Consider the following 10526-nt stretch of genomic DNA (forward strand, 5'->3'; position numbering starts at 1 on the left):
GCCCTTGTTATAAAAGTAAGTATAGCTCCACCAGTTGGGGAGATTCGCATCCATGAAAATATCCAATGATTCTGATTGATGTTCATTGCAATGTAGACTACTCAACTTTGGTAAATCACAAGAGATGAGTTAGTAGTATTACAAGAACAACACCTTTTGCAACTTGCAAAAAAGAAGCACAACATGGAATTATCCTTTTTAACTTTGATCAAACTTTTTGTGACATTTAGACCCCAGTTAAATATAAAGTCCCATAATTAGATTCATCTATTATTGCCCTTTCTGTGTTGTGTATGTCGGTCGGGGTGGGGGTGGGGGCTATAGACTTACTATTAATGTTTCCTTCCAGAAAAGAGTGGAAAAAAATTAGAAAAGAAGGAAAATAAATAAAATTTATTATTTTGTAAAACCATGTTCTTTTTTTTGGGGGGGTTTTTACGTAATTGTACCAACGATAAAAATAATTTCAACTAGAATGATCATATGTATATGCAATGTATTAATATTATACAAAATAATATATATTCAGATATATATGATGTATAATTATATATTTAAGATATATATACATTTATATATATTATTTATATAATATTTATACATTAAACAATTCATATTTCTCAACGAGCTAATTGCCAAATAGAATAAAATAGAGGAGTAGAAAAAAGGTGTTGTGGGTGTCCAAATGGCGTAAATAATGCATGTTTCTAGATTTCTACTCGTTACGTTCTGAACTTTATATAATAGACCTAGGTCAATTTACAAGTGGTTTAAATTATCAAATTTTATATCCAAGAAGACACATTAATTAGGTTTTTAAGTTTAACGCATGAATAATAAGCAATAATTTTGGATAAAGAATTTTAACTCACTGAACATTTTCTTTAATTTTCCCTTCTTTACTGAAAGCTGCATTAGAAATAAATAACAAACATATACAAAGTAAATGGGCATTATTTGCATCATGCAGTTCTCTTCTGCAAGGTATAATACTAATACTATTATAATCCAAAATTATTTTAGTAAAAGTAGTTCCTCGAATATTTGTCCAATCTGCTTTTGTTGCAAACAATGGCGGATCGAGGATTTTTATTCAGGGGTTCGAAAAATAAAAATATAAATAAGCCAATAAAACACAATTCTAAGGAAGTAGTAGTCTACAGTTTATAGGTATAAAAAGTTAAGTCCGTTAGAGGAGAAGTTTTAGCACATTTGGATTTTTTGTGATTTAAATCTACTCTATTAACACTTTTTTTTATTACAAAAAAAGGTGAAAGATTGGTCCTGAAACTAAAAGAAGAGAAGCTAAAAAAATAAAATGTTTACAATGGGGCTTCAACTCTAGACACTAGGGTCAACCTAGAGGAGATCTACCACTATGCTACAACTTACTTCATATTTATGAGGGGGTTTAAAATTAATATATCTACATAAACACAAAAAATTTACCTTATATAAACAATGTAATTTTTTATTGAAGAGATTTTGGTGAACCCCCTGGAACACACGTGGGTCTGCCCCCAGTTGCAAACGGTAGGAGGAACAACCAACATTTGTCAAAAAGCATTAGCCTTTCTCATCATTTCTTGGTCATCAAGTTTGCCACATCAAAAATAATCTTTAATGACAATTATTAAAAGGTAATAGCTTAATTATTACTAAATATGTACTTTTTACAGGTAATTTGCACTCTTTGTATATCTCTAAAACCTATAACGAAATTGAATCAAATGACAATTAACTAATGACAGTAAAAACTTTAGCACTCATTGTTAATATGTATATTTATTGCCGTTAAAAACTATTTTTATAATTGTGACTCCAGTCCGCCACTGTACATGTGGCTGATTGCTGGAACTCCAACTTTTATTTACCTTCTTTCCAAAATAATTGAATTATGTGTAAATTTTATATATGACATATATTATAGTACTATTTTCAAGCTATAACAGTATATTTAGACTTTCAAGCTATAACATTAAAAATTTCAGGTTATAACAAGATAAAAAAAAAAGAAATGTTTTTATTAATTGGAAAAAACTTAAAAAATAAATAAAAAGATAAACAATTTTTTTTAAAAAAAAACGGAATTAGAAATAATAAAGTAAAAAACTGAAATTGTGGGCTGTAATTTAATATGAATTTATTGTAGATAATTAATGATTAGCATGAAATAAGGGATCCAAACTAATTAAGAATATTCAGTTTCCTTAATTCACTCTAATTTGTTAAAATTAATTCAAAAATCTGATTTTGAAAATCAATTTCCATTTATTTAATAAATGATTAATCTATTTATGGTTTTTTTATTATTAATTAATAATATGTAATTAATAAGGAAAAAATGAAAAAAAACGGAAATAGGGGTGTCAATTAAATTTGAATTAATTTAAGATAATTATTAATTAGCATGAATTAAGGAATCTCAAACTAATTAAGAATATTCAGTTTCCTTAATTCACTCTAATTTGTTAAAATTAATTCAAAAATATGATTTTATCCATTCTTCCACGTTTCTCTCTCTTCAATTTTCTTCCAGAAATTTTGTCACTGGCAACTAGTTGAAGTTTTTTTTTTGTTTGAAAAATCCTATTTTTTTTTGTGATGGACAACTACATATCAATATTAATTAAACATGGCGGAAGATGGGATCCTTCAGGTTAGTATTTTTAATTGTTTACTATTAATTTGGATTTCAGTGAAATGAAAAAAAAATGAAACTGTAAATCACATTTTGTGATTTTGTTTTTGTACATCGTCACTATATTGAATGTGATATGTTTTTTTGTATAAACAATACGTTTTGTTCATAATACGTATTAGTTGTTGTGAAACTGTAATATTAGTGATTTTCTTGGTAAGTTTCTGTTTTTTGGTAGGGGTTTAATGTCACTATATTTAGTTATTTTTGGTTATTTTTTATACTGGCAAAACAATGATTTCGTGAGAAGTTGCCGCAATATATGAAAGATTTGAGTATAAATGTATAACATATAAATATTTTTATCGTTGTAGATTGGGTACGTAGATCAAAATTATAATATTGATTACTGTTTTTTTTCCTGAAAAATTAAATTAAAATGTATAGTTTTGAATGAATTTGTTAGTATAAGTGTAATGAATTTGGTATGAAAGTGTATGACAGTTAGTATGAAAAAAAGGTTATTTAGAATTTTGAAGAATTGTTTGACAATTGTTTTAAGTTGGTATGAAAGTGTGTTAACTAGTTAGTAAAAAAAGTAATGTAGAATTTTGAATAATTGTATGAAAAATGTTTTAAGTTGGTATGAAATTTGAAATGTTATTGTTTATATAAGTTTTGTCAATTATGTATAAATTTGTGTGAAAAGGAATGAACTATTTGGTATGAGAAATGTATAAATTTGGTATAAATGATGATTGTATGTTTGAAATTTGTATTTAATTGGGTATGAAATCTGAAAATTTATTTTTTAATGAAATCTGTTTGTAGTTTACTGTCTAAATGATTTTTGTATGAAAAAATAATGATAAGTGTGTATAATTTTTTTATTTTTTTTTTGTATTATGTAAGACTAATTGTTATTTTTTTTAATGAAATAGGGAAATATGTTGGTTTTCAAATGGAGGAGATTATATATGAGTATTCTAGTCTTTATAGTGTTCTAGTAAGTACGATAACATCGCAGCTAATGATAGATGCTAATATTCACAATATAGAGATAAAATATATAGTTAGTGATAGATGTCCCCTGTTAGTATCCACAATGATGTTGGTGTGCGGGTTTTTTTAGATCAAAAGAAAGCTAATGTAGATTTCTTTACGATTTCATATACTTGGAAATAAAATTTATTCCAAATTAATATATAAGATATTGTAAATATTTGTACAGGTTTCCGATTTCAGATTACAGATTTCATAGACTTGATTCATTAATTATTCATACAGATTTCATATACTTGAAAATAAAATTTATTCCAGATTAATATATAAGATAGTGTAAATATTTGTACAGATTTCAGATTCCAGATTTCATATACGCGATTCATTAATTATTCATACATATTTAATATACTTGGAAATAAAATGTATTCCAGATTAATATATAAGATAGTGTAAATATATAACAAACTTTATACCAATCTTATTCAAGTTTTATTCCAACACGAACTTCAGCTTATGTCACACATATTATACCAACAATAAATCAATTTCATATAATCACACAACGCATATCATTTGTATACCAATATTATATCACAATTAATACAATATCCAACCTTCAAACATTAAATTCAGTGTCATACACATATTAATCAAATTTTACACACATTTCATCCATTAATTGTACAATTTGGATACACACTGATATTTTAAAATAGTGAATCCAAATGGTATGAAGTCTGTATATTACTAGTATCCTGAAATTATAATAGCCAAACAGTAATTCATATGTAGATGATATCTGATTGGAACAAAACATATGGTATTATATATCATGAAATACTTAAACACAAAAAAGTTGTCCAAAAGTAAAAAAAAATAGCATATAATTCTAAAAAAGTAGAAGGTGCAATCAACTATTTCAAATTTCTTGTATGTGGTCTTGGTGTAGGATAATTGGTGGTATCCGGAGCATGTTCTTTTGTTATGCGAGGTCCACCAAATTTGCTAGCAACCGTACAAGTAACTTCTTTCTCACTGATCGCGCCATCCTCACTCTTTGTATATACAGTTAATAGACAATCACACTACTGTTAAAACACAATTCATACCATTTGTATACCACTATTATATCACAAATCATACAATATCCAAGAATCAACTGTTTAATCGGAATCATACACATATCAATCAGATTTCATACACGTTTCATCCAAACAACTATTTCAAAAATAATATAAGAATAATGTGATATTGTTAAAGAAAAAAAAGTAGTTTTAATAATACGAAAATAAATTGAATATAATACTTACCCTAACAATTTTTTTGTCTTTTTAGGTGTTGCTCAGTCGTCAAAACCATCTACAAGATAGACATTCATTGATTTTCACAACTTCAACATTCATTGATTTTTTTCCTTTTTTCTTTTTTTATTCAGTAACAGAATCAGAATCAGAAGGGGTTTCAACATTTTTTCCCCTTCCTCTTCGTTTCTTTCGATTTATCGGACTCACCCTTTTATTTGAGTCATTTTTTTTCTTCTATTTTTGATCTTTCAATAGAGATGAACCACTCTTAGCCGGAGTTTCAAACAATGTTTGGCGACGGTGTTTGAGTTTAAATGTTGAAAGTTGGAGCATGAACTTCATCTGTATAAGTTCCTTCGACTAAGAGGGCTCTTTTGAGGAGTTACAACCATTTTCTTCGACATGATTTTGTTGAAAAAACTAAATTGAATGGAGGATTGTGAAGTTGGTGTAGTTTGGTGGTGAGAAAGATGTGATAGATGAAGGTAAAACTGGGCTAGTGTGTTAATGACGTGTAGAATTGGATGAGCTTGGGAGGAGGGGGGGGGGGGGATTGACGTATGGGAGGTGGTAATGGTAAAGAAGGAAACATGTTGTAGGTGAATCTCTATATCTATGTAACTGATAATTTCAGATTAAAAAAAGGAACATAAATCAATTTAATTACATATTATTAATTAATAATTAAAAACCATAAATAGATTAATCATTTATTAAATAAATGGAAATTCATTTTTAAATAAAATTAACTTTAAATGATATGTCATAACTCGTAAATAAACTGTTATAAGTAAGAATTTTTTAAAAGTATGTTTAAAACCCATAAAATTGACTCTTAAATGTGTATAGGGCGTGATTTTTCCTTGAATTATATACCAATTTAACATTGGGCTTATTTCAAATATATACAACATTTGGCTTATTTCAAATATATACAATAGAAAATATACATTGACAATACAATAGATCTCACCTTTACATGAATTATGCATAGACTATATATTACAATACACTCAAAAAGTTGAATATAATCTAATCTTTTATGAAGTGTACACTGACTATACATGAAGTATACACTAACTATTTTTAAAAAAAACAAATTATACACTAACTATTCAATCTCGATCAACTCAAAATCATCTCTGAATAGTCTCAAATTTTAGCTACGAAATTCTCTTGATATTTTTAGTCTTTTGATATATAATTCGCTCGAAATAATTCATGTTGGTCGTACATCAAATTTTAAAGAAAAAGGAAAAACAACGAAGAAAAAGGCGACCACGCAGAAAAAGAAGAAGATCACGATGTAGAAAAGAAGAAGGAAAAAAGGCATTAATGGCAAAATCGGATGGAAGAAGAAGAAGAAAAAGAAAAAAAAGGCTACAAGTCATTAATGATGAAATGGGAAGGAAGAAGAAGAAGGAGGAGGTTTTGATCAATATCAGTGATTTTAAAAATTTGGTTAAATCTTTGATAATACAAATGGCCGAATGGCCATTCAACATAATTTTTCTTTTATCATTTTTTTTAATCAAATTCCACCTCCTCCAAACTAGAGAGACATATAAAACAAAAACATACTAGAAGAGCATTACTCCCTACACCTACTTTAAATGGAACAATCTCCATTCATCAAGATAAGTAGGTGTTGAGAAACTCCATTAATGGGAGTGAGAAGAAGAAAAATGAAAAAAGAATGAGAGAAGAGAAATGTGTGAGAATGAAAACTGATTCATTCATTCAATCTGTGAATCACATGTTTATCCATACAAATCTGTTAAGGCATCACTATCATTGCCTAATCATTTAGAAGATTCCTAGCTAACTAACTTTTAACTACTTAACTAACAAACTGTCTACGTGTATAATTAGTTAGTTACAATACAAGTCCTCAACACTCCCCCTCAAGCTGAGAATTAGAAAATATATGTTTATTCTAAGCTTGCCAATCAGTGCTTCATGTTGAGGTTTACATAGACCTTTGGTGAGTAGGTCTGCTTCCTGTTCTTTTGGTCATATATGTTGTGTTTGAACAAGTCATTTCAAGATCTTCTCTCTTACAAAGTGATAGTCTAAGTTAAAGTGTTTAGTTCTTTCATGAAAGATAGGGTGTGCTGCTATTTGAATGACAACTTTGCTATCACAGTACAATTGTACAGGCATTCTGATTTCTATTTCCAGCTCTTTGAATAGCCCTTTAACCATACCATTTCAGTAACATGTGGTGGCCATACTTCTGAACTCTGCTTCTGCAAAACTCCTTTATACAGTGCTTTTCTTCTTTGACTTCCAGGATATCACAACATCTCCAAACTTTACTATGTACCCAGTAACTGACTTACTAGTCTCTATGCAAGCCCCTCAATCAGAGCCACACTATGCCACAAGTGTGGACTATTTGGCATAAACAGTCCAAGACCTGATGTTCCTTTGACATACCTCACCACTCTTAATGCTGCCTCCATGTGAGATTGCTTTGGTGAGTGCATGTACTAACTAAGAACTTGAACCACAAAGGATATATCAAGTCTTGTCATAGTCAAATACAACAACCTCTCTATTAATCTTTGGTACTTACTACAATCCTCAAGTAGTTTATCTTCAACATTGTTCTTTATGCCTGTGCATTCATCAAACACAGTAGAAGTTAACTTATGATTGAACTCTAGTGGAGTAGCTGCAAGTTTGCACCCTGCTAAACCTAGTTCAGATCCAAGACCCAATGCATATTTCCTATGATTCATAAGGATACCATCAGCAGTTCTAGAGAATTCAATGCAAAGAAAATATTTTAACTCTTCAAGATCTTTCATTTTGAATCTATTTCACAGATCTTTCTTGACTTGTTGTATGAGATTGAGGATGCTGCCAGTGATCAAAAGATCATCAACATATACAAGAATAACAAGAAGCTCTTGTCCTACTTGTTTTGTGAACAATGAATAATCATAGTTAGATTGAAAAAATCCCATATTAGTCGGTGCTTCAATAAACTTCAATTTCTACTACCTTGGAGCTTGCTTTAGTCCATATAAGGACTTATGAAGTTTGCAAACCACATGTTTCTCCCCATAGTTAGCAAACCCATCAAGGACCTGAATGTAAACTTTCTCAAGAAGATCACCTTGAAATATGTACCAACCATAGGATGCAACAAGAGCTACTATTGACCTCACAGTGACCATTTTTGCTACAGGTGAGAAGGTCTTAGAGTAATCTACGCCTTCTTTTTGACTGTACCCTTTAGCAACCAGCCTGGCTTTGTATCTCTCAACCTCCTCTAAGGAAATATATTTGATTTTGAACACCCACTTACAATCAATAGAATTTTACCAGGAGGAAAATGAACTATGGACCAAGTACAATTGTCCTCAAGGGCAGTGATCTCAGCCTTCATGGCATCAACCCAATGAGAGTCCTTGCAGGCCTCCAAGTAGGAATTAGGTTCAGACAAGGCAGAATAAGCAGCAGGGGAATCTCTGTATGAAGGAGATAACCTAGAATATGAGACACAATGATATATAGGATATAAACAAGTTGACTTGGCACTAGGAGTGACATAAGAATTTAGCCAAGTAGGAGGCCTAGAGAGTCTGATGGATCTTCTGGGTGCATTTCCTAATACATGTTCAATAGCTGGACTTGGTTCAGGTGGGATAAAAGAAGGAGTAGGAGACTTAGACTTACTAGAAGAATACTCAGGAACATAACTGGTCATATTAGGAAAAAAAGTATCAGTGTAAGAGTGACGACTGGAAATGAAGGAACAAGAGAAGACTTAAGATCTCTGAATGGAAACACCTCTTCCTTGAAAACAGTATCTCTGCTGACAAAAAGTTTTTGAGACTCAAGTCATATAAGAGATACCCTTTCTAAGAGGAAGAATACCCCATATGAATAATAAGAACAACTCTAGGAGCAAATTTATCAAGGTGCCTTGGATTAGTGGCATAACATAGAGAATCAAATACCCTGAGGTGTTGAAGTGAAGAAGTGTGACCATAGGGTACAGGGTAGTGTAGCACATGTTGAGGAAAAATGGAAGAAATTAGTAAAAGATGTTCACCGACTTGCTCGCTTATGAGTTGGTCTTACGGACACATCAGATGGTGGTGTGATAATCCAAAATAGATAAGAACATTCATTGGTAGCGGAAGTTAAGGGAAAATAGGACAGTGATCCTACATTATTTCAGTCAAAAGGTGCAGTTCAACAACAAAGAGTAGAGGTTTTCTCCGAAGGGGGAGATGGTCATTTATGTGTTCCTAAGGAGGATGAGTAGTTGAAGCAGCCATGAAGGACAAGTATCCTCATCTCTTTCTTTTCGATTCCAATTCCGTTTCAGCTTGAGATAATAGTTTCCTCTCCATTCTCTCAGTTTACTCTTGCATAAATTCAATCTTAGTACCTTGTTCCTTCAGTTGTTCTTGCATTTTCAGCATATTTGCATGTCATTGGAACTCAGTTCAGTTAGATATTAGTTTCTAGTACTTAGTGGTAGGGATTGCAACTTCTTCCCCCATACTCAACTTGTTTAGACTTCATTCGAGGACGAATGTTCCCAAAGGAGAGATATTGTAACACCTTGAATTTGAGAAAATAGAAAAAATTACAGCTTTCCAAACCTAATGCAAGAACCACGGAAGCCACCGACGGTCCGTGGTCTGACACATGATCCGTAGGTGGGGTCCGTCATTGAGGACCAAATATTAATGGTCTCAGATCCCACCAACGGTCGACCAGTACGGTCCGTGATTGGACCTACAGACCGTAGGTAAGGGTCAGCATCTCCAGTTATAGGGAAATTATCAAATGGTCATAAGCCTTAGAACAAAAGGAATTAGGTGCCCCATGAACTACCAACGCCACTGAGTTTGCTAAAATCCCATTTCCGAGTAAAAAGTTATATTCGTTTTAGTGAAGCCCTGTCGGGCAGACTTGACCGACGACCCCACCTACGGTTTGTAGGTCGACTTACAGCCAGTAGGTCCTTCCATGGGTGGCCTTCGACAACTTTTAAGTTATGGTCATTTAGGTCTTTTTCCCATGCGTTGGGCAATTAAAGTTCATCGTGTTATGCCTAAACTACATTGGTTTACTCAGTCTAAGCCTAAAAACTTAGTCAGACTTACCCAGAACCCTCATTCACCTAAAATCATCCAAACTTAGAGCAAAAAGAAGAGGAAAAGTCAACCAAAACTCCCAAGAACAAACAACAGTGTTCTTCAAAGTTTCAACCTCGAAATCAAATGATCTCCGTAGATTTCATCACCAAGTATGTGGGATTTCACTAGTGGGTTCCTTTGATCCACTAGGCTCCTAGAATTCAGTAAGATTCTTGATTTATTTTATCTTGTTTAGACCTGGGGTTCTTAGAATTTTAGAAAATTGTTGCGATTTAGATGTTATAGTGTCCTTAATCAGAATATCATGTTTTTGTAACATTGTTTCTTAGTTCCTTGCATGAAACTCTAACCCTGGTTGTGTAGATTCTTTTAGTTCATGAATTACACTTGCTAGGTAAGTTTAAACAGATATACATGCTCCAGTTAAGAATATTTCATTGTTAGTACTTA

The sequence above is a fragment of the Solanum verrucosum genome, unplaced genomic scaffold (genome assembly GCF_900185275.1).
Source record: "Solanum verrucosum unplaced genomic scaffold, falcon-dt-bn FXZP01000112.1, whole genome shotgun sequence".
Lineage (NCBI taxonomy): Eukaryota > Viridiplantae > Streptophyta > Magnoliopsida > Solanales > Solanaceae > Solanum > Solanum verrucosum.